Below are 26425 nucleotides of genomic sequence, written 5' to 3' on the forward strand. Positions count from 1 at the left end.
CCATTGACGAGCCACAACTGGTCATATGACATGTAATCCTTAAAAAGAAAACATACAAATATATAGGTCTAAAGTTGGACGAATTTCTCCATCACCACTTGAGATTCCTGGCCATCTGCGAGGAGCCTAACAGCCTATTACTGTCAGCTCCAGCTTTCAACGCCGCCCTGAGCAGAGATGCAACCCTCTGCAACTTCTGCGGTCATTGTGGAAGGGCAAGCCACAGGCTTTATACATACATGACTGGCCAGATCTCATCGTCATGAATATTAATGCTTATGATAAACAGAGCAGGCAGACGAAGTCATCAAGCAGCTGTCAAGCAGGCCGACCGGTAGAAATCCCTGTCCCTCCCGGCGGCGTGATGCTATATAGCCAGGGGCGCTCGACGCAGTTTGCCTCATTACAGCCCAGCACCTTCACCGCCATTATCTAATTCAAGGCTGATTAACAGGCTGACACACACAGAAATGCGCGCACACACTCGCAGCGAGGATGATGATTGAAAGTGAAAGACAAAGGCACCAAAAGGTAAAGACAAAGAGAATTAAAAGCGTACGAACACCTCTTCCAGTCTTCTGACATGCTGCCAGGTGGTTAGCAGCTATTTCTGCCTTGGGGCGAGGAGGAACTCTCGGTGATAAGACTATACAAATAGCCAGAGCTGAAGGAAAGCATTTCACACCGCATTCCTTCAGAGAGGACACATTTCAGCGTCCTTGCCCCGTGCACGCTCCGCCTATAGTCTCTGTGGAGTTCAATTTGGAGGCAGAGAAGCTCGTGAGCGTTGGGGAAACGCACCTATCCGACCCACTCTCTCAATCCAGATGTGTGATGATGACCTCCCTCGAGTGATTGAACTCTAAAACATCTGATCTCCCCACATCAGCGCTGGCAAAGATACTGTAGGCCTACAGGGGCCTGTTGCTCCTTCCCTCCCCTTCTCTCCTCATGATTTACAACACGCTTCATGCACATGCCTGGGATTTCCCCTCCACCGAAACCTAATCCCCGAGCTTCCCCTCGTAATCTACATGATTTCAATTAGGAGAGATTTGGGAGACTTTGGTAATACAAGTCAAGTGCATCACTGACGCCTCATAAATGACTGCGAGGTATAAGAGAAAGGAAGTTAAAAGGCTTGTTCTTTATTCAAACATGACCGGGCTTTCATCCCCTGGGAGATGTAAACGCTGGTGTATCATTGGTCGGTTGGAGTGTGAGGTTTGTTCAAGACCTGGGGGGTATTGTTGTTGGATGGTAATCCCTGTGACCATGATGTCAGCGGACAATGATTCACCGTCCCGTGTTAATTATCAGCGCCTTGCTCCTCCAGATTAGCCCTGTAACCATGGTAACGTGTGGTTTTAATACGTAACTAGAGTCTGATAGGACCCTCTGACAGTTACATAAACTTGTTCAACTGCTCAGGCTGTTCTCATACACTGTCCGTAGCTATATCTATGAAAAGTAGGTCCCGTGAAATCAATTTGTTTGTAATCCATGTGAAACCGGAAGTATAAAGTTAGACAAATGCTGCGTAGGAAAGAGGCTGGGCTAGATAAAAAAATACCGGACTTTCGCCCAGGAGACCGGTGTTTGTACCCTGTGTGAAACCAGAAGTCAACGTTGATTTATTCGTCATGTAACTTTCGTACTTAATTGACGCCACTTACAGAGTTATTTTAACCCAAACAACAATCTTTTCCTAAACCTGACTAAGTAGTTTTTGTCGAGTAACTTCTATATTTATAAATATATGTATAACACACTACACGAGAATCAAACCAATTTTAGGCCTGATTCCCCCTCCCGACAATGGTCAGCAAAGCCCCGATTTTTTGATGGTTCTAAAGATTATCTTTCCAGATATTCCTGTGGTGTGAGGTATGTTAAGAGTGTTTTTTATATTTCATTTACATTTTACATTTACGACCAGAACTCCTGTTGTGTGTGGAGAACTTCGAGGACAGCCGATGACGCAGTCATGTGGGAAGAACGATAAGCAATTGAGAACCAAGCTGACTGATGCGGAAGGGCAACAACTACCGTCATGTCGGCCGAGGCTAATGCATGAGCTAAAAAAAAACGTGAAGCATGAAGTTGCAGTAAGATGGAGCTCAGAAATGGAAGACCAACTTGTGGATTAGTGGCAACAACACAAGTGGTTATTTAATGTGTCTCCATGACTTCATCCATTAACATCTCTAATTCTTCCTGCCTGTTGTTTGCCATGTTTGTTTACACTATAGTCCTGTTTGATTGCGAGAGATTTTGTGAGATTTTGTTTTTTTTCCGGGACTCTTGTCGTTCATGAATGGAATCTGTTAGTGTGTGGTGTGCTGTTTTGGCTATGGTTGCTCTCAACACACTATAGGAACAAAACTGTTAAGGTTTAGGTTACGCCATTTCTGGTGTGGCATAACTTAACCACAATCTTTTTCTAGACTAAGTAGTTTTGTTGTCTAAACCTAACTGAGTTGCTTCCTGTGATCGCGGAAGTTTATTTTGAAGACTGGAGCGGAAATTGGCGCTGGATATTCGTAGGAAATAGCATGAAAAATTAGGAATAACGTTTCGTAAGATATCATACAAACCATTGTATGAGGATACGCTGAATTGCTTTAGGTCACTGCTGCAAGATCTTCAGCAATCTTGGTCTGAAGTTTGGCCAAACAAGCCGTCTTAAAACCAATACAAATCTAATTTACAGGTTTTAGTAAATGTGTTTCAAAGCAAAGCACAAGTTGACTCAAAATTATCTTTGAAATGCAAAAATGGAGCTAGGATTGGGTTAGAGTTAGGAGTCTCTATTCAACAAAAGCTTTAGAAAACCATCTGATCATCCAACTGTATCAAAGAGCCAGTTGTGGAAGTATAGCCTTGGAGGGTTTGAAGCTGAAGTCTCATTCCACTCTCATTCCTGAGCAGCTCCCAAAACCGCTGCAGCTTTTCCATGGCATCACTCTAGATGGCCAGATTAAAATCCCATCTTTAAATGGCAGCTCGGTTGGATGACAAGAGAGGAGAGCACAGAGGAGGGAACAGCTGGGTGCACACTGCAGCCAAGTCTTCTTTTTTTTTGCCTGCCTCTGCTTTTGTTTGCTCTGGAAGAAGTGGGGGGAAAGAGGGGGACAGACTCTTTTCTCTTCAACGGCCTTTAGTTGAATACAACATTTCCGTTCAGTGTTTTGAAGCTGTTGTTGGAACTTTCAGGGGTCTTCAATGATTAGCTCCGCTTTCAATTACCAAATATACAAGCAAACAAAGTGTTTGTACCTACACTGGGCTGCATGTTGACTTCAGAGCCATTAGAACTTAATCACAGTTGAACATGACTGGAGGTGTTTCCGACAAGAATCAGGCTCGACAAAGACGTTTTCTATTAGCGGCCAATTAGTACGAACCAGATGCAGCGTGTTGCCGAGGACAGAGATTAGGCCTGCATCCACCTGTCATAACAAACTACAGAGAGCCAACGTCCTGCTCTCTTTTCAACTAGCCTCAACCTGAGCTTCCTCTACTGTAATGGACAGCAACACACAGGCATCTTTGCATTTTTCACTATTATTTAACAAAGACCACTCCAATGAGACACTCCACCAACAGTGCACATGAAGAAACTTATATTTTTCAACAGAAAACCTGCATTACAAGAGAAGAGAAGTGGGCATTTAGGAAGCAGTGGAGGATCTAATTCTGCGTTACATTCAACTCGGTAATCGGAGGTTGGAGCTGGGAATGACGTCACACCCGAGTTGACCGTGTTCCATTAAAACAAGTCGGAAAATATAATAGGGTTTGCTCCAGCCAGGTTAGCAATACCAGTTGCTAACAACGCATTACACCTTCATTTTGTGCCGTAGCAACATGTCCACAGATAGAAGTCAGACAGTGTACGACTGATTTAAAGGTCCAGTGTGTAGGATCTGGCGGTATCTATTGGTGAGGTGAGGAGATTGCAACCAACTGAAGCCTCTCCCGTGTGCCAAGCATGTTGGAGAGCTACAGTGGCCAATGCGCAAATGCGAATGGCTCTCTCTAGAGCCAGTTGTAGGTCATTTGGAGCAGAGCCAGTGCGTAGAGTGTGTGTGCGTGGGAAGTGAGTGGTGAAGCAAGAGAGAGAGAGCGGCGGCCCAAGCAGGAAAAGTTAACAGTGTTTGGTTTGTCCGTTCTGAGCTACTGTAGAAACATGGTGGACTCCGTGAAGAGGACCCGCGGAGCAGCTAGCTTGGATTTTGAGGTAGGGGTTGGTGAAGTTCGTCCGACTTTCCGAATCAGAAATCCGACTTCAGGAGGAGAAATTCCGACTTCCCAGTTCAAATGGAACGCAGCATAATCATAGATGCTGTTCAGTTGTATTATGGGAAATGTAGGAGCCAGTGGTTTTGGAGCTTTACCCATACTAGAGACTAAAAAAGTTAGGATATATTGACCTCTGTTGCTTCAATTTCAGTCATTCTTTTTTTAACCTGTCTCTTGTGAGTCCCCCAAATGAATGTAATGTAATAGTGCACCTAAGATTCATGGGAAAGGTAGTTGTAAAATGCGAATCACTGCCTTATCTTGGTTGATATTATTGTTGTTGTCCAGTATGGTAAATAGCTATTAAACATATTTAGTTTCAATGTTTTGGGTTTTCAGAAAGAGTTATGAAGAAATATTTCAATGCCAAAATCATTGAGAGTCAAAAGCTAGTGGAACACCTAACCTAACCAAGGATCGGGGTGGGACTTTCAACTGCATAATGTCACCTATAATCACCTGTGATTGGAGATAATTGGAGGTAATATATACACACAGAGTGAATGGTAAAGGACTTGTGCAGTAAGTGGAAAGCAAAAAAGAGAGAGAGATATTTATGTAACATCAGACTGGGACGCTTTTCAGCTTCAGCCACGCTATACTTGAGACTGGATCACGTTACTTATTCATTCAGTGTTGACTTGTTCCATAAAAGTGACACTACTTTGGATGGGAACAGTGGGAGTCATGGAAGGGACAGGCTTCCAAGACAACCTCAGTACAGACTTCAGACCATAATCAGACACTGGTAACACAGTGTTAACCAACAACATCATATTAAAAGGCTTTGGTCTGCTGGCTTATGGTTATGGTACAATTTTAGGAGAAAATGTCTGAGGAAATCCTTCTAGAAATTTTATTGGAATAATATGTTGACTTTTCTTTCTTGTCAGTGAGGGAAAAAAAGCAGCACTGAATGGAGTACTGATTTTTTTTTTTCCAGAAGCAGTTGTGGATGTCAGAAATACTGTTGATCTGGCGTTGAGGCTCCTGTCAGCTCGGTTAATGTTTGGTCTGAGTAGCCCAATGATACTGCAGCCAGCTGCTGAAGCCACATTACTCATTATGCCCCCCAGTCAGTCCATTCATGTGCTAATCCAGTGACCCTTTACACTGCTAAAAAGTAGCCATCTAAACGGGTCAATTAGCCTGCATTGAGTCTTGTAATGTTCCTCTTTAAAATAACTGCCACTATGCCACTTGTTTCCAATGCAGTTTGCAGCAAACTCAAGGACATTATTAGAGCCTTTTTAACTAGGAAGACTCAAATAATGACAGTTGACAGGAGAACCATCAGTTGATCTGGAAATATTTTACAAAAGCATATTTATTTATCTGTTAATTTACTAAGCAATCCAAATAATCCATATGGCACAGAGTGTGAACAACAAAGCTTAATTAAACACTTATAATAATAATTTAATCTACTAAATGTACCAATTGTAGGACCTAGTTTTATTGTTTACCCCATACATCTACATATGTATTTATGTCATGTGACTTCAATCAGTTTGCACTTTCAAAATAAAAGCACCATTGTAAAAAGATTTGGGACCTTATATGGCTTAATTAAATCATTATAATAATAAATGAATCTACTAAATTTACACATTGTAGGACCTAATTTTTTTTTTTTTTTTACCACATACATCTACATATGCATTTATGTCATGTAACTTCAGTTTGCATTTTCACAATAAAAGCACAATTGTCAAACGGGTTGGGACATTTGGCTTAATTAAACACTTATAATAATTATAATTTAATCTACTAATTGTACCCATTGTAGGACCTAATTTTATTTTTTACCCCACATATCTACTTATGCATTTGTGTTATGTAACTTCAATCAGTTTGCACTTTCAAAATAAAAGCACCATTGTCAAACGGTTTGGGACATTTGGCATTATTATAATATTTTAATTTACATATTGTAGGACCTAATTTTTTTTTTTTTACCCCATACATCTACATAATGCATTAATGTCATGTAGCTTCAATCAGTTTACATTTTCAAAATAAAAGCACCATTGTCAAACGGTTTGGGACATTATTTGGCTTAATTAAATCATTATAATAATATTTTAACTTACTCAATTTTAATATTTTACAAAAGCATATTTATGTATCTGTTATTTTACAAAGCAATCCAAATAATCCATATGGCACAGAGTGTGAACAACAAAGACTTTCTGGCTGGAAGGAGCACAGTAGCTTGACCATTGCGCCACAGGGGGTGGGTGGGGGATATATAAAACACGTCTATAGAGGGAGAGCTACAGTGCAAGTCCGACAACTCTGCATTCTGGAGGCTATTTACATCCAAATAGTCATGAATGAGCAAAGTGACTCAGAAGAAGAAGGTGAAAACTTAGTTAAAATAGCCCACTGACTTTAATAGTTAGTCCTTTGGCTACTTTACGCAGGCATTTCTTTTTTTATACTTTATTTTTTCCTTTTTTTCAAGGCTGTTTTCATATATGCAATCCACTGTCTTAACAGTCTATAAACCAACTATGAAGTAAATGAGCTTACTAGACAAACCCATCAAGTACACTTAGATAGAATACAACCTCAACATTCAAAACCAAAGAAAAGAAATAACAATAATAATAATAATAATAATAATAATAATAATGACAAAAAGAAAGAGTAGAGTTAAAGAGGTAGAAATTCTATTTTTTTTATTCTTATTTTATTCTAACGTTTTTATCTATTCTTTTGTTATTATACTGTTTAACTTGCACCAACAAATCCAAAGCAAATTCCTAGTGTATACCTCTTACACCTGGCAATAAACACGATTCTGAAAAAAACAAATCAACAGAGCAAACAAAAAACAACACATACGCACACATTTCAAAGAGAGAATAAAGAGATTTAAGCTCAATTTCATTCCCAGATAAGTAGACTCGGTTCTCTGCACCGTTACGCATTAAAAGCTCCAACTTGGATCGTGCGTCGCGCTGCAAAAACGTCTCCAAATGCAACATAAACACGGTCAATAATCAGCTGCTTACCTTCTTACAAACTGCGGCGGAGAGCAGCCATAGTCCTGACCTCGGTGCTGCTGCTGCTGGTTTTAAAATGCGTCTTCCTCATCGCAGAATTTGTCACACAAACTCCAGCCAACACCACACAGCCTTTTGTCAAAACCCCCCTCAGCTCTCTGCGCAAACACACTCACAGAGAGGAGTTCAGCAAAATGAGGAGGAGAAAGCGGAGAGCCAAAGTGCGTAAAAAGTGCGTAAAAATCAGATCCCCGTTTACAGATCCAAAACAAAGAGCGCAGACTCCTGAAGAGATATGTGAAAATCCAAAATGAATAAGAGAGAGATCTCCCTGTAGAAGGTGGAGAGAGTTACTGCTGAGTGGAGATCCGAGCTGCGTAAAAAGGCAAAGGAGCGCTGGAGCTGCTCCGCTCGCTGCTGACCGACTCACTGAACAGCAGCTTTAATCCTCCACCGGTGGCAAGTGCGCATAATGCACACGCTCACTTCCGGTTTGCGTTTTCACAATAAAAGCACAATTGTCAAATGGGTTGGGACATTTGGCTGAATTAAATCATTATTGCCTAATAATAATAATTTAATTTAATAAATGTATCAATTGTAGAACCTAATTTTACCACATACATCTACATATGTATTTTTGTCATGTAACTTCAATAAACAATCAGTTTGCACTTTCAAAATAAAAGCACCATTATTTGGCTTAATTAAATCATTAAAACAATATTTTAATTTACTAAATTTACACATTGTAGGACCTAATTTTATATTTTTTACCCCATACATATACATATGCATTTATGTTATGCAACTTCAATCAGTTTGGACTTTCAAAATAAAAGCACCATTGTCAAACGGTTTGGGACATTATTTGGCTTAATTAAATCATTATAATAATATTAAAATTTACTAAATTTACATTTTATTTATTTATTACGCAATACATCTACATTAGCATTTATGTTATGTAACTTCAATCATATACAGTCCTATAGATATATTATAAATATTTAAAATAGTTTATTTTAACAAATTAACAGAGTGCAAAAGGAGTGTGTTGCAAAGCTCAGCTAAGCACACTTAGTCTGCTGAAGAAGACCATGAGATGTGGTTGAAAGCTCTGGAAAACAGATAGGGGGGCCTTGAAATACATTTTTTGAATTTCTTTTTTAATTAAACTACAGTGTCCAAGGTCAATAATGAACTTTAACACTTTAATTATAGAGAAATCCACTAGTAAGATTTTTATTTCTTTGACTTTCAGAGCTTAAAGAGCGTCTTGCAGGTTTTTTTTCTCCATTTATTTATTTTACTAAATTTATGCTTAAAATTTCCTGAAAATTACCATTTGAAAAGGTAACGCAGGTTTTTATGTTTTACAAGACATTAGGGCAGACATTTAGAGGGGAGCCGTTTTGAGCAGTGCTTCTAAAAACGCTCTAACGTTTTAACGTCCTAGACACCTTCTTTATGAGCCTAGGCTCCATGAAGATGTGATTTTCTAACCTTCCAGACAGCCGTTGGCTTCTATTCATTTCTGTACAGAGTAGAAATCAATAGTCAATTAAAACCCCTTATACAGTATTTCAAAGCTTTTGTTTCAAGGCAAAGTCGCTTACTTCCTGTCTTACTCTCTGGTTGACTTGACACACACACACACACACACACACACAGACCCTTCTTCACCCTCCTCCCTGCATGCTAATATCCCGGCGTGATGTCAGCAAGTCAGCATCCCAACATTGGTGTAATTAGCAGCGTGAATGACTGCTGTTCTGGAGGGATTTGCATGTGAATTAAACCACTTCCCCGAATCAACTGGCCCGGGACAAGAAGAGAGAGAGAGGGAGGGAGGAGAGAGGAGCTGCAGGGCGCTGACCTGCATGGGGAAATGGGGAGGTGAACCCCTGTAAACAAAACACTGCTGTTTAACATAAGAAACGGACATTGGCTGGAGAGAGGACAAAAGGCTTACAGACCAATGAAAATCCACTGAATCAAAAACAAATGTAAAGCCAGTTTTGTAGGATCTTAAAACTCCAGTAGCCTATTTTTCACAGTGCACCTATAGAGTGCTACAAGAATGAGTCCTATAACCTGGAAATGAGTTAGCATTTTAACACTGCCGGTTCCCTCGTCTAGATGTCAATGGGTTATTTGAATGGGTTTTTAGTGAGATGCCTGAATTAAGGTCTGTGGTTAACACAAGCTGAGGAGATTTTAACGTTTTGTTCTACGACATAAGATATGTCACTAAATATTCCACTCGTAAATTTTGAAGCCTTTATGTGTTTTAAAAAAGGTGTGTTGTTAACAAGTGGCTAAATGATCGCGCTCTCATGCTCAAGCTTTCGTGGTGTAGTTTGTTTATAGCCTAACGTTAGATTTTTACTTCTGCCGATTGCGATCACGCTTCAACACTCATAAAAGTGGTGTTAATTTGTGGAGATTATCTTGCTGAACAAAACTTGTAAGTATCATAAACATGTGTTTGCCACAGAGCTTATTTTCTGCAACAATCCAAAACCCAAAGGAAAAATCCCGTTGGCTTTTTGTCGAGTGAACCAGGGCGATGCTAACTTCCTGGTTGGCCTACAAAAATACGTCATCCCTGCACCACTCTATTGGGTCCATTAGTGGCTTTTAGGCTGACTTATTTTTATTGTTGTTAAAGATTCATTAACAGAGGACAGAGCAGACTATAATTATATATAGCCTGATTTACTACCATTACCATCTATGCATTTGTTATTAGGCTATTTGTTATTATATTATTACGAGTAGAAAATGCTCTAGTCTATAGTCTAACACTAACACTACTCTAGTCTCTAGTCATGTGAAGCATTTGGTCACTTCTGCTTTGAAAAGTGCTTTACAAATAAAGTTTACTACCCACATTGATATGTTTATCTGACCAAAATACAAACAGCCACGAGGAAATTAAAGCAGGGGACTGATTTATATGATCACCACGTGGAGTCAGTTAGCTCAGCTATTAGCAAACAACATAAACAGCACCAACAGATTGCCACCATCTCAGCTATTTTGGTTCCCTCTGAATCTCTCGAACACTCACACGACAATAAGCACTGTGATGCTATTTCTCCTCTCTTGTCCCTACAATGAGCGGTAGGCGTGTTAAACAACGTCCCACTGCTGCTCCTCATTTGCATATTTGTGTAACGTGTCGAGAAAAATGGAAAAACGGGCCAAAAGTTTTCTGGCAATCAAAGCTGAACAGATTTGTAGAAGATTTCAAAAGGCGACTTGGAGGATGGATGGAAGAGAGTAATTAAATCAAGATTTGTGTATATCTTTTTTCCCCAAAGTGCCCTGCTGCTGCCTGTTGGCCAAACACACGGTAAAAAAGAAATGCGGAAAGGAATATATAAAAAAGCGTGCTTTGACATAATGTAAAGCTGCATGAGGAAGATTTTTGCTGAAAACAGCCAGGAGCTCTGAACGACCTCCTCGGGTTTTAAGGACAGTGCGGCAGTCTCTTTTCTCCTTTCAGGAACTGTTCCCCTGGAGTCCGACTACTGCTTTTCTCTTTTAGTGAAAGCCGTCTTTCTGTCCTGGATTCTCCTCTCACACGTGGCGGGGCGACTCTCGCTATGACTTAGTCTCATACATGAGAACATATAATCGCGGCCCCCTTTTACAAACACAAGAATATCAATTACAGCTCAGGCTGTACTTACGGCCTATCCACAAGCTTTTACGAGGAGCCCTAAGTGACAGTGTCCTCTGCTTGCAGCGACCGCAGAACGGGTCAACTGGTTTGGGGCCAGCTATTTACCCCAATAAGTCATTCCCTTTTCCCCAATAAACTGTTCCTCGACCTGCGGGGAGCCGTTTTAAATGCCACGAGGGGACTGAATAAAAGCATAGAGGCCAGCTTGGGGGACATACCACAGATAGCATTGCCTGCATGGACTCCTGGCATGCACCGAGAGCCTCCGCTTGGTAATTTTAGACAGTGAGCCAAACAGGTTTACTCCCTTCTGAAGCATGCATAAGCATATTGAGGTTTTTGTCTCTATCAAAGCACAGGATGAACGATATTGTAAATACATGTTCCCCCTAGGCCGGGAGCCCTATCTGAAGTATGCGAGAAAGTTGTATGATCTTATCCGACAAGAACATTATTCATATCTCACCAGGGAAGGAACTGAATTATATACTGCATGATGTGGTCAGAAAAACACTCCCGATAAATCAATGCCTTTATCTCGATTTGAATTGTAGCCAACATCCCAACATGGCCTCCTCATCTTTATTTCTCATCTGCTTTTTTAGGAACACCAGTCTCCTCTCCTTTCATGTGGCAAATGCTGATGGCTATCACTCTAGAGTCAACACACGAGGCAGCTGGGACTCACCCCAACAGCTGATAGCTCAGACATGTTGGGAGGGAGGGAGAGAGCCGGCTTCCTCTCCCATATAGCTTCTCTATCCCACTGCTGCAGAAGGTTTCTTAAGCTAATATCTACTACTACTCTAAGTATTTACACTGCCAAGAATCTGATCCACAACTGGCTACTGAACTGTGTTGCAGCCCCTTTAAAGCAACTGGTCTAGAACTGAGGCAGCCATGATTTTTATTGCAGGGTAATATCATCACAACATATCATTCCTCTGCAACCAGACCTGTGTTCGGCAATGAGAAGGAGTTTGACTGGACAAAAAGAAAGAAATCGAAGACGAATCGTAAAGAAATAAAAGGTGTACAGATGGGTCAAGATTTAGTCTCCAGAAGCACAAAGCAGATTGTGAACAAGTTGAAGAAAACCTTTAATGAAGGCAATCATTCCCGCACCGTTAAGGTTCCAGCATGCCTTAAAGAGAGGTGCTTGTCAGGGTGCTAAAGTTGGATTAATGCCTGACGCCAGGGGTTCACGGAAGTCCTGCTGTAGATACCACTGAGCCTACTGACATAGCCACCATGCAGCTACGGTGTAAGCCCTTAATTCACAACTATAATGAATAACTATGGGTCTGACTACCCAGGAGACCGGTGTTCGTGTCCCGTTTGAAACCAGAAGTCAACCTTGACTTATTTGTGATGTAACTTCTGTACTTAACGTTACTTCCGTAGTTATTTTAACCCAAATCATGATCTTTCCCTAAACCTAACTAAGTAGTTTTGTTGCCTAAACCTAACTAAGTTGTTTCCTGTGAAGACTGAAGTTTATTTTGGACAGACTGTATCCATATAACAATCAAAAATTGACTGTTGCTGAGGATAAGGTGACTATTTTGTCACTTGAGTCATGAATCCCAGTTGGGATTTGGTGGTGAAGGTAAGATTTTCACCTCGCCATCGAGTGTAGTCTCTCAGGACGACTATAAACACCTTTGAACACTTGGTCTTTGTTCGTTCCAAGCATAACCGAGGCTAAACACAGACCAACAAATCAAGCGACCGGGGCGTTAAACTCAGTGAATGGCACATTGGAGATGATGGGGAAGTTGTTGCCAGCCACCGCAGATAATCCTGGTGAGTTTGTTTGCTTATACCTGCTGTTGGATAACGGCCCTCTCGCTACATTAAGGGTGTAATGATTCATGTGAACACTCGCATCCAGTTACAAAGAAGAGGAAGCGGCTGCCAGTTAGTATAAAGGTTCGCTGGTTTTCCCAAGCCATTCAGTGTCATTCTGAAGACACACTGACCTCCCCTCTACCGTGAACTAGCAGTACTTTGGCCAAACTACTCTGCCCAGAAAGCAGATTTAGTGTGACACCAGACCGGGGGCTCTCCACCCAAAAGCCCCTCTGTACCCATGTTCCCAGCAGATAAGTGGCCATTATTCACCCCGTGTTGAACATTAACTGGATTAATTCTGCGCGGGTTGAGGGGTGAAATTGTATTTGTCCAAAGGGAGGGAAATGGCAAGGAAATGAGAAGAGTAGCCAGCTTGGCTGAAATTCTAATTAGCTCGGGGGTTCGTTAGCACACAAACTCAACTCTTGCTGCAGAGTCCTCGCTGGTGCAGAGGCCTGGGTAAGCCATTAAGCCACTGAGGGGAAAAATAGAGAGAGAAAAAGAGAGAGAAAAGGGGAAGAAAGAAAGAGTATGGACACTTAGTTTCACGCATAAAAGGCCCAGGGCAAGGAGGTGACCTTGTGGAGTCACTCCTCAAGGGGACCGGAGCTATTTTTTGCCCCTCCTGGCCCACTTACACAAGGGCTCTTCAGCACAGAGGAAAAACACACTCCAAGCCCTCCACCTTCGTCTGTCCATTAGACCATCCATCTCCACTGTAGACAGCGCTCTCCAGGGCGACGCTGCTCAGTTTCCAGCGTGCTGTGCCCAACAACGGCGGTTTGTCAATGAGCTTTTCTCAGCTGTACTGTACATGTGGATTCTGATTCAAAACATAACTAGGTCATGCGCTGGTTTGAAAAAAAAAAAGGAAGAGGGAGGAACAGTAGAGAAATATTGTAGTGGGACGCAGTGGGATGTGGAGGAAAGGCAAACAAGAGACATTGAAAAGTGAGTTTTGACATTCCTGTGTTCGTGCCTTTGAAATATAGAGACATTTCAGCCCGTTCTCATTCCCAGGGCGTCAAATACCGACACTTTGTCACGGCCGTTGGCGTTCGATACCGCCGCACAGTAGGAGACGCACCGGCCATTCCATTAACTACAATGTAAACCCATCCGCTGCAACAGTAAATGTTCCGAGAAAGTGCGCCGAGAGTGTGGTGACGTAGTTTAAAGAGCAAAAAGACACACCGGGCGGGCAGGAGGGGAGGTGGATGGGTCCAACAAACACAAGGCTTTCATCCAGGAGACCGCTGTTCATGTCCCGTGCATCACGTTACAATCAGCTGTTAGTTCGTGACCCGTGTTCACAACGTTCAGTGTCATTTTCACTTTACAAACCTAGTAGTTTTTAGCCCAACAATGTAGTTCTTTCCTAAACCTATAGTGGTTTTGTTGCCTAATCCTAAAGTGACACCAAGGGTGGTTTTAACGTTAACATAAATGTTATCGTATTGCAGTAATATGCGGTCAAGTCAGCTGTCACTCTCTTCTCCGTGGTCAAATCGGCCGACGCTACAACTGTAGAGCACCCATATACTGACATTTATGTTAAATGCATTCAAACGGCCCTGATGGAGCTGACCATGGATGTATAAAGAGAACAGAACTGACGGGAGAGCTAGCGACGGACTTGGTGAAGTTAGCGGAAGTATACCTATGTGACTACGTCTGGTTTTCAAAATAAGGAGTTAACAAAGGGAACTTTATATACAAAATACATATATGGAAATAAGATCAATTGGATTATTCACCATAAATATAAAACTTGTTACATGTCCCTTATAAATTAAAAAGGAAATACCACTAATTTGTGAGGGAAATGTCTTTATTCTTTGATTTTTTGGGTTGCTGAAACAAAAAAACAAAAAAAATCCCTGACAATGACTGATATATTTGACTTCAGGGCCTCTCTGGTTACATAGGCCTACATGCTGAAAATCAAACATTTTTACTATGTCAAATTAGATATTTTCCAAAGGAAAAGTATGATTCAACTTTTTCCCATGGTCTAGTGCTAAAAAAGTTAAAAAAAGGAATCGCAATAAATCGTCATATCAAATCCCAATATTTGTAGAATCGCAATACATATGGAATCAGCACCCAAGTATCGTGATAGTATCGAATCGGGAGATAGGTGTATCATCCCAGCCCTGGTGAAAATGTAGTAAATTTAAGCCCAACCATGTTGTCTTTGTCCTAAACCTAACAAAGTGGTTTTGTTGCCTAATCCTAAGCATGTGTTTGTTTAATTCACAACATTAAGCACATGTTTACTGCGACCGAAAAATGACGCAGAGGTGTCTGACAAAGAGTCAGTATGTGACGAGTTGGGATGAGAACATGTTGGACATTTAGTAGATAATATCTAGCTTTCTGAGTGCTCAACTCTCCCATCTGTGCTGAAAACTAATCTTTAAAAAATGTTGTCAAGTAATGCACAAAAACCTCTCATTTCTCTCCCAGCAACACATAAAGCCACAGCTCTGATGCAGAATGATCTCGTGGCTCCATGAATGAACCACCCACCTCCGAACCTCCCACATTCAGCACCCTGCAGCACATTTCTCTGACTCAACTCTCTCATTCAGCCTCCACTGATGTTCCTCTTCCTCACCTTGTCATCATGACCCAGATGAGTGGTGTGGGTGTTCATACTGATTTGCTGACTCTCTCTCTATCTATCTCTCTCTCTCAGTGTGGGTTTTTGTTTCATTCACTACATCGCTCCATCAACTAAACCTCTTCTGACTTTTATTTCTGGTGCTCCTTCTGTAACAAATCACCTTGCAGCCCTCGCCCGTAGCCACAATCACATGCTGACTGACCAGATGTTCCATCATTAATAATGAATATTTGCATACTCATTAGCCGGACCACAATTGCGGGGTGGCAGCCGCAGTCTTGATATATGATCTTGACCACGTATTTTCAGAAGGCAAGCCAACACAAAGGTCTTTATGTGGATTTTGAGGGTTCATATATGCACTGTTCTTTGTTAAGAAGCCAGGCGAAACCGATATATATCCAGCTGGGGTGAGAAAGTGCAACAAAAGAAACACATGTTGAATGTGTATTTGGCTGGTAAGCCTCTGGAGCAGGCCTGATGCTCAGTAGGTTTTTGGTACGTCCATGAGTTTTAAATCTGGAGATAACATGCAATAAAAGTAAGGAAAAAGAAACAGAGGTTTTGCCAGGTAGGAGCAGAGAAACATGGGGGTGAATAGTGAAATAGTAGGTGCAAAAAGTCTTTACCTTAGTGATCTAAACAGTCTGTATTTGTAAAAAAATATTCTCTGCCAAGGGGGCGGTTTGAGCTCTACCATAATGGTTTATGCTCAAACTTTTAGTTAAATAAACCCCGACACTCAGCTACGCCACGTTTAAATATTTAGCTTTAGGGGACGTTGTGGGTAGAGCAGCGACAGACAGGATCAGTCCATCAAACAGAGTTTGGCCTGAGGGCGTTCGATCCACTTTGGAACAAACTAGAAAAAATGTACATGTGTTGAGGTAAAACTACACCAGAAGTTTGGTTTGCAATTTGCAACACGATTCAACAGGATGGAAAATAAAAGATTCTTTCAACACTAAACTGGACGTCTGAGTTTCCCCATCATGAAACCAGTCTGTGTTTATGTGTGTGGCTTTTTGGTAAAATAATTAATAGCAACAAAACTACATGAGTCATGATAGTCAAGTATACCCTCAGGTTTAATTTGCTCTATTTATAAAGTACCTACAGACTGGCTACAAGTGGCAACGCGTTTGTGATGGGAAGAGCTGCGCTGGCATTGTTCAAAGCATTTTAATCTTTCCATGAGGAGCGTTTAATTAGCAACTGGAACTTGAAGGGCGATTTTGCTTCCTATCAATGCACACACACACAGACGTACAGACAGACACAGGTCTACCCATACAGGCTACACTGGATACAGGGCCTGTAAAACGTGTACAACGTGTGCATTTTGTTTAAACACCTGTAATGTTCTGATGGTTCACAAAAATCTGATCACATTTAAAGTCCCTGAAAACTTGGTTTTAAATCGTAAGTATGTCCCTATAACATTAACCATTCAATACTCAGTAACTAAGCAACAATTACAGTTAAAGTTTGAAAATGCAAGTATTATTTATCAAGAGTTAAAAACTCAGATAACCTGCTTCATCAGGACTGTTCAGGTTTGATCTGTTTTGATTGACAGCCTGGAAACAAAGAAATAACAATGACTTCATCAGATTTTGAACAGATTGAAATGTTGCTAAATACTGACTGGTGCGCAAAAGTACGTGACATCTATAGACTGTATATAAGAAGTGGACGTAGTCACCATGATGTCACCCATTGGTTTTTGAACTACGGTTTTGAAGCCTCGAGTTCGACATTTTGTCTGTCACCATCTTGTTTTTTTTGCAACCAGAAGTGTCACGAGAGGGTGGAGCTAAGCACAACCGAAGGCTCAATAAGACATTTTTAGGTGCCCAAAATGTTATTATTAACTTTCATGAACTGAAAACACACTGTGAAAGGGTTAAAGTTGTACAAACACGGACAACTCCCAGACCGGACAACGCCGTGGTAGCGACCTGTCAATCACAAGGTAGCCACGCCCTAAAGCATCCCCTGCTTTATGGTCTATTTGACTCTAAATGGGACCATAATTTACTAAATGAACATCATGCTGTATTGAAGAAGACTTGAAACTAGCGATTGAGACCATAAACTCATGTTTACAATGTTTACTGAGGTAATAAATCAAATGAGAAGTAGGCTCATTTTCTCACAGACTTCTATAGAATCAGACTTCTTTTTGCAACCAGAGGAGTCGCCCCCTGCTGGCTGTTGGAAAGAATGCAAGTTTAAGGCACTTCAGCACTGGCTTCACTTTTCAGACCCGGAGGTTGCCGTCTGGTGACATCACATTTTCCCTACTGAGCCCCGCCCACTTCAAATCAGTCAGAAGAGCACAGACAAAAACACAGAAATCTCTCATGTGTTGTTTACATGGTGTTCATATAAAACCACATTGCTATTAATAATAAGCTCATTGAGAAAGTAGGTTTTCAGGGCCTATTTATTTATTTCATTAAAATGCTGCTTTGCTGTAGCTTTTGTGCCCTCACAGATGACCTCATGGCAGAAAGTTTCACTACACAGAAACACCCAAACATACACAATGCTATATGGAACTGGGAGGGGGAGAGTCTCCCCTCCCTCTAGTTCAATTTGCCCTTTCTCACCCCAATAATCCAGCTCGGAGCGTTTCAATAGATATACATCTCATGGGGGCGACTGTGTTTATATACAGCCGGCCTTCGGAGAAAGGAAGTAAATGAGTTGTACGAGAAAGAAACAGATAATCTCTGGATGAGGTCATGTGTTAGTCTAAATAATGAACAGATGAATCTGAAAGAGGAAATAAGGAGATTAAACTCAAATCGGATTCAGACTAAGCAAAAAAAGAGTCACTTAGCTAATAGACTAATAAAACCACACAGAACATATTCTGAAAGCCGACGAGATTCTTCAAAGGTCGCATTTGATGCAATAGCAGTGTTTCATCTTGAAATGATCCCTCTCAGTCAGGTTTAGGCAATTTAATTTCTCCCTATTTCATCTTGTTACACTATTTACCCTAACAAAGGGGGATGGATGATGAGCAGATCACACACACACACATACAACACACCATGTCCATGTCAATAAGGCCACACAGCCCTCTCCCCATAGCATCTTGAGGGGCCTGTGGAGATTATGGATTGGAGGAGAAATTGCTATTTCCAGGACGTGACAGACTAGCGGTGTGTTTCATCACTGGGCCGATAGAGACGGTGAGACCCGGGGCTTTATTGACTGATCGCTGCTGAGAGCTGAGACTGTAGGCAGCAAACACACACACAAGGACAGACAAGGCTGTGGAGAAGGCACGGGAGGAGGAATGAGTCACACTGAGCGATCCACACACGCAGACAATCCCATTAAACAACTTTTATCAAAGCGAGGTCAAACTTTCAGAGTCAGCAGCAGCATATCTGCGAGCAAAGAGTTTCACTCAGTGGGCAACCTTCGTGTCTGAAAAGTGAAGCCAATACAGAAGTGCCTTAAAATTGCATTCTTCTATTAGCCAGCAGGAGGCGACTCCTCTGGTTGCAGAAAGAAGTCTGATTGTATAGAAGTCTATGATACAATGACCCTACTTCTGACTTGATAACCTCAGTAAACATTGGAAAACATGTGAAACTGTTTGGAAAAGGGGCAGGATGTTTAAAAAAATACTTGGCAGATGATTGGATGAACCATCTGTCAATCAAACTAACGAAAACAGAACTAACTCAGTGCCGTACTTTACTCTTCTTTCAATGAATAAATACTCTCCAGTTCTGATATAACTAATGCTCTGGATCTGCGCTAACCTCTTCAGGAGCCGCCATTGTTGTTCAGAACGTACAATCGCCTCTCCGGGTCTCACCGGGTTTCATTCTACGTGTCCACAGGATCCGTCATTTACACGCTTCCCATGCAAATCAGGGTCATACGGCACGATTCACCACCACGGAAAACTCCCTAAAAACTTTTAAACTTGCCATTGTCGATCTAAAAATTTAGACAGATTCAGCAACTACATGGCTTATTTCTCACCTTAAATGATTTCAGAAACACATTTTGAACTATTCGTGTAATACAAAAGAAAAAAGTTTCCAAACGAGCCGCCATGTTGGTTCTGGTTTGAAAGATGGGACCACCACGTTTGGCTGCAGTAGCTCCTCACAGGACACTGATTGGTCTGTTGTCTGGCGAGCTGAACACAAACGCATTACTTGAAGCCTGACAAGATGGATTTTCATGTGACAAATCCAGCTGCCATGCAAGGTTACTTAGCTCCCCCCTCTTGTGTCACTTCTGGTTGCAAAAAAACAAAATGGCAACAGCCAAAATGCTGAACTCAAGGCTTCAGAATGGCAGTCCACAAACCAATTACTGACGTCACGGTGACTACGTCTACTTCTTATATACAGTCTATGCTTTCAGTCCATCACTTCTGGTGCCCTTTAAAATGCACTGTAGGCTTGTTTTGAATACCAGGTTCTTCACAAGATAGTCACACATCGATGTCTTTATCCATCTTTAGCTTTTTCTTCACCCACTTCATTCCCCACTTACTGCTGCTCCCCTACGTTCCCCATTTGAAGCACGGCCCATTAGGAAGCAGTGAGAGAGAGCAGTGCCCCAAGAGAAACTAAATCACCCCGGCCCGCTGCTGTTTACACCAGACCCGGCCTGCTGCTTGAGCCGCTGTTTATTTGAACTGTGAACCTCCATGTGAAGTGTGTGTGAAAGGAAAAGTGTAAGCGTGTGTGTGTGTGTGAGAGAGAAAGAAAGAGAGAGCATGTGTGCTGCGTAGGGCGAGGGGGAGGGATCGGTTCCACACAAAACCCAGTGTTTTCGCCCTCCGATTTCTTTCACACCTCTCTTAACACGTTTTTCACAGCGTATTTATTCGCCCCGCGGGCTCCTGGCGCTCCTCGGGTTCTCCGGGGCCACAGACGGGCCTCTGTGCTGCAACACTCAGGCACAAGGAGCCCGAAAAACAGACCTCGTACACCCCCCGTGGAGCTCCAGACACAATAACGTCCTTCTGCTGACCCGCATATGACATCACAGCCTGGTTCTCACACATTCACATATGCTCACACGCAGAAAACATACAGACACTTATGCCATGTAGCGTGCACACAGAGGCGTGCAAGTGAGCAAGAATGCATGCAATTGTATGCTTATTTTGTGCGTATGGAACTCTTGAGTTGACACACACGCACACACACTGGGGAACAGTAAGGTTAGTGTGGGATCGGTTGAACTATCCAAGGCCAGAGCAAAGGATAAGAAGACCTCAGCATCAATGAAGCCACTGTTTAAAAGGTGCAGACTGACTGGAGGAGCGACGAGGAATATGAAAGACTGCCAAGTATTCAGAACAAGGACACACACTGAGGAGACACACATATACACATGAAACAAGAACATATAATATACACAAACATGTGCACAAAGAGCTGGGTTTATCTAAATCCAGGTTGAATGTATTGAACATAGAGGTAGACGGATTAATCGGTTTGGCCGATTAATCGATGCCAATAGGACGTTTTACAAACTACCGGTCTCCGATAGTGGCCGATGGCTGCGCAGCCATGGAGGCTCCACACATAAAGTCAAGGTAGAGGAGAAGAAAAAAAAATCTCTCTCAAATATAAAGCAATCAGCTCTTTGTCCACGATACAAAACAGGCAGACAGGGAGGAAAGGAAAACATTCAACGGTAATTTACTTACTTACTTTACCAATTTGGCGTTCTATCTTCCAAATAATCCAGCCACATAACCATCTATTCATGAAATCAAAATGCACACTTCACACTTACCCCGGGAATATGCACTGACATTAATTGTTTGTAAGAATGGTATTTAACAATGTAACGGGACGGGCAATGGAAGCAATCCTGGCCAGTCACACTGTAATGTCCCTGACACATCAGGCCGACGGTCGGCCGGTGGACAGTTTGTGGCCAATGATGTAATCCACCAAATCACACGTCAGGATATTCTCTTACTAATGATTAAATTCGGAATGACAAAAAAACATATTTATTAAAAACGCAAATGCAAAAGTAGCTGACTAGGCTGCTGAAGAAGTAAAGAAGATATTGGATGATTGATCGGCTATCGGCTTTTTCCTGCTTCAAGCTATAATTATAATATCAGCCTTTAAAAATCCACCATCGCTCGACCTCTAGTTGAAAGACTGCATTTACCTATCTGTGGTATTTTTGGCTGGACCGCAGAGGGCCAGCCCTACAAGCGCAAAAGTCTGTCACTGACTGACTGAGGGATGAAGTTACACGATTGGTCGGCCAAGTGTTGGAGTTTCCTCATTGGCCATTGCTCTTTCAAATGAGCCTTTCCAGCGCCACGTGTCCAGCTCACGAAACTCGGTGATCTATTTCTAAAATGAAATGAGATTCAGCAGTGGCATAGCCTATTTCTCTCTTAAAATGTTTTCAGAAGTAGATTTTGGTGGATTGTTTAGACGGAATAACAGAAAGTATATGAGCAGGCAGCCATGTTGTGTCCTGTTTGAAATGGCGAGCAAAAAACCAGGGACCAATCATGTGCATTCCACGATCGGGTACGTCACTGTTTGAACGTCAAGTTGAGTAGAGCAGCGCGTCCCGTAGTGTCCTTGCCAGATCTGCTGGACATGTAGCATTGGATTTAACATCATAGATATGACCACCAACTAGTTGTGTAACAATTTAGCCACAAATTCACAGACTGACCATACACGGTCCAGCCAGATACTCGGTTTTGAACGTGTCTTGATTTAAAGAGACTTAGCTGTTTCTCTTTCAGTTCTATTTATGTGTGGGTGGCTCTGAATTAGCTGCACAGGCGTCTCTGGCCATAAACATGTCATTCATTCACATGATCAAACTATCAAACTGACAATGAAGAAAAGATATAACATCACTCTTTTGTTTTTCATCAGATTCCAACGTGCGTGAGGCACGAACATATTAGAAGACCACAGGAGAAGTAGCACTCAAAGCCTGGTTTGAGTTAAAAGGATGACAAAGAAGAGATCATCAGCATCAGTCCCCTTAAGAATATAGTCACACATGCTCACTGACTTTCATGGACAAATACCCTTGCAGCTGCTGAAGTGTGGAACAGCTAATCACTGTGTATCATACTTCTTGCCTCTGTTGCTGGGCTCCACATGTCTCCACATAAACACCGGCCAGGCAGAAACATACAGAGAGAGATAGTGCAAACACATGATGCTGCACAGTCACGCACTGGGCACGTGTGCACCAAACAGCACATGTGTGACACACATAAAACCATGCAAACAATCATATCTGTGTCTTTACAAGCTACCGTTTTCTCTAAAAGTCATGCAAACCCGTCAGCTGTGGGTGTAGCACAACAGAGAGACATATCTGTGAAAAGGCGCCGTCGATATATCATCCATGTCTAATCACATCACAGCACTGCAGCTCAAGTATGTTTGGTGCCTGCTCTGGTATCTGGGGCAGCATACCAGCCAGTTGAGTAAACTTTGGACAGGAAAGGCTCCTCTGTGTGTGTGTGTGTGTGTGTGTGTGTGTGTGTACACAGTATCTGCATGCCAAGACTGTGCCAGCCACAAGACTGGTGCTGGCGTCAGAATGAATCACACTCAGCCTGCTATTCCTTCCCTGCAGCACACCAAGAGGTTAGCTGAGAGAGAGAGAAAGACAGAGATCATAAAAACAGATCATAAAAGCAACATCAATGGGTGATAGACCGGGCGAGAGAGGGAAACATAAAAGGGAGTGTGAAAAGCAGGAGGGCTTGTGAGACAAAGCTTGAGAGGGAAACACAATGAGGGAGGAAAAAAAAAACACGATGGGGAGGGAGAGCACGCGGTATCACCAAGCTCATCCATCTGCAGCCAAGCTACATGCCAATACATTCACGCATTCTCTGGAGTTGACCTATGGATTTGTCTAATTGCTGGTTCACCTCCCATTGTATGTAAACAGTCCAGTAGCATATGTGGAGAACCAGTAGGCAATCTGACACAAGGCTGCTGCGATAGTATCAGCCAATTGAACGGGCAGAATCTCAAGACACTTATGGTAGTCCCATTAGTTGCCTGTGACCATCAGGTAAGGCCCGCTCACACCAGCAATTAAAACATCCAAAATTCATGGAAAAAAACCCCAATTAATTTCAACTGAATCTCAGCAATCAGTAGATTCACTTGTGGGGTTGAAGTAAATTCAAGCAAATCTTTCACGTTGAGTTCAATTTTGGTGAAAATGTTCATGCCAATGACCAATAAACTACTGACTGCGCATAACTTTGAGTTAATGGAGAACCAATATCCCACAAAATCAATTTGTATGTGTATCCACGAAATCGTGAACCAGGAGGTATAAAGAGCGACAAATGTCTCTTGGGGAGGAGGTCGGGGTGGATGTGTGGGTCAAAAAACTCCGGACTTTCACCTAGGAGATAATGTTTGTAGCCCGTATGAAACCAGATGTAAATGTTGATTTATTTGTCACGTAGCTTCCGTATTTAGGTTATGCCACTTCCGGAGTTAATTTAACCCAAACTATGATCTTTTGATGAACCTAACTACGTAGTTTTTGTGACGTAACTTCCATACTCAAGCTACGCCACTTCCGGAGTTACTTTAACCTAAACCACAATCTTTTTTAAACCTATCCAAGTTGTTTCCTATGAAGATGGAAGTTTATTTTGAAAAGACTGGAGCGGAAATTGACATGTGTGTCACGTGTTGCTGGACATTCGTAGGAAAACGCAAGAAACTCTTTGTTTGTATGAGAATACGTTGGTGTTGCACCATCCACTTGAATTTAACCTCCTCTGCTGGAGTATGACCTGCTCCACAGAATAAATAGTTTGTAGATATTTATGAGAGAGGAGTTGATGGAACAACATACCTCTTGAGTAGTTAGCAGGCTGCCTAACTCTGGGAGACATTGTCCGAATGTTTTAAGGGCACTATATAGAGAATACTTTTACACGCTCAGAATTCTGACCCTCAAATGAAATGGCGGTCAGTAATTATAGTGCACAATATAGTAAATAGGGAGTGATTGTGGATACAGACTGGCCATGTTCCTGGCTGGATAGCGTGTTAGCGGGTAGCTCAACAGCCACAGTACATCCGAAACTAGTCTTGTGAGTAGTCCCTACACGCAGAACTTCACTTTCTGGTGTCGCCAGGTCTTAATCCCCCTGAGCCCTCAGTCAATACGGCCAATAGCGGGCTTCCAGCCTCAAAGCCGACCCCTTAACACAGAGACCTAGAGGCAACCTGGCTCTGATCTCTATTGATCATGAGCTATTTTGCATTTAACTGCTGTGGCTGACCCCGCTTGTCCATCTGATCCTCCGAAGGCCGCAGATCTCACCGAGAGATCAGAGCGCTGCCTCGCCATGCATCGTGACCTCTATTGATTACACATAAAAATCAACCGAGTACTTCAACGGATCCTTTTTTTGGGACAGACTTTCATTTTCTCAAACAATGTCTGATCAATGCTCTGGATGAGTCAGCAGGTTTACGCGAAAAGAATCACAAGCTTCACCACGTCGTAATTGGAAAATGAATAGATAGATGTGTAGACATAAACAATAGGTTATAAAAATGTCTCCCATGTTGGGAAGCGGATATGAGAGAGAGCACAATTTTTGATGACAATGCACAGATCTCGGGGTGCAGACAGCGCAGCCTGAACAACACATGAACCCCTCGCATCTGGGACACATTTAGCACCCATGTGCAATGTATTACATATTTCTGGAAACGTAGCCACGCTCGAGTCTGTAATCTGTTGATGATGGGAGTTTTTTTTCCCTGTTGTTCATGGTTTGGTCTGTTGTAACCTCATCATGGTAAGCAAAGTTTTTCTGAGATGAGTTGACACAGAATGATTGAAGGGTGAAAAGAGGGGAGGGGAGACAGAGAAGCTGGATAAAGAAAATAGAGGTTTAAGAGAAGAAAACGTCAGATAGAAGTGGAGAGAATTTAACACTACTAAGCAGAAAATAATCAAATGCAGCTCTTCAAACCACAAGGCTCTTCACACTCCCAGAATTCTCAGCTGCAAATGACTGTTTTAGAGCAGAGGGGTGAAATTCGTCACCCTCACGGTCAGCAGGCTGGGTAAACTTTAAGATCCTGTGTCGGCCTGCAAACTCTGATCATCAACTTGAGGAGTCCTGGCTAACTTGGCACTGTGCTGACCTTCAACTGGAGGAGGACAATGAGAGTTGTGGGCGCTGAAAGATGATTAATAACTAGTGTTGGGCTCTTAAAGGAACAGTATGACATTGAGGGAAATATGCTTATCTAACTCTTGTCAAGAAAGTGAATGAGAGTTAAATATGAAACTATTAGAGGTGTGGATTCGAGTCACATGACTTGGACGCGAGTCAGACTCGAGTTAAATTTCTTTGGCGTACAAAAACTATGCGGTGTTCAACAAAAAACAAATTGCAGTATGCAAAATGTGCGGGTCGAAACTCAAAGTTTAGGACTTGGCACTTGACTTTGGACTTTAGTGCAAAGACTTGAGACTTACTTGTGACTTGCAAAACAATGACTTGGTCCCACCTCTGGAAGCTACCACCAGGAGACGGTTAGCTTAGCTTAGTACAAATGGAAGCAGGGCGAAACAGCTGGATTTTGCTCTGTACAAAGGTAAAAAAAAAATTACCTCACCAATTAGCATGTTGTATAATATGTAGCTAAGCTACTCGTACCATCTCTTGACTCTAGTTTCATATTTAATTATAGACTGTATATAAGAAGTGGACGTAGTCACCGTGATGTCATTCATTGGCTTTTGGACTGCCATTTTGAAGTCTTGAATTCACCATCTTGGTTTTTTGCAACTAGAAGTGACACGAGAGGGTGGAGCTAAGTACAACCGAACACAGAATAAGACATTTTTAGGCGACCAAAGGTTACAATTAACTTT

The 26425-nt window shown here is 42.1% G+C and overlaps 1 protein-coding gene across 4 annotated transcripts in view; it reads right to left on the reverse strand.

Annotated features, from left to right (window-relative positions):
* The window catches only part of prickle2b (prickle homolog 2b), a 124010-nt gene that overhangs the window by 18765 nt on the left and 78820 nt on the right, over positions 1-26425 (reverse strand). Inside the window, exon 1 of one of the 4 annotated variants that reach the window (XM_037769317.1) lies at positions 7326-7756. The exons of the other annotated variants lie outside the window; for them this stretch is intronic. The gene's annotated coding sequence lies outside the window, so the exon portion shown is untranslated. Of the gene's footprint in view, positions 1-7325; positions 7757-26425 lie in introns of those variants that run through there. 4 annotated transcript variants of the gene reach the window in all.

This window comes from Sebastes umbrosus, chromosome 1, assembly GCF_015220745.1.
Source record: "Sebastes umbrosus isolate fSebUmb1 chromosome 1, fSebUmb1.pri, whole genome shotgun sequence".
NCBI classification, from domain to species: domain Eukaryota; kingdom Metazoa; phylum Chordata; class Actinopteri; order Perciformes; family Sebastidae; genus Sebastes; species Sebastes umbrosus.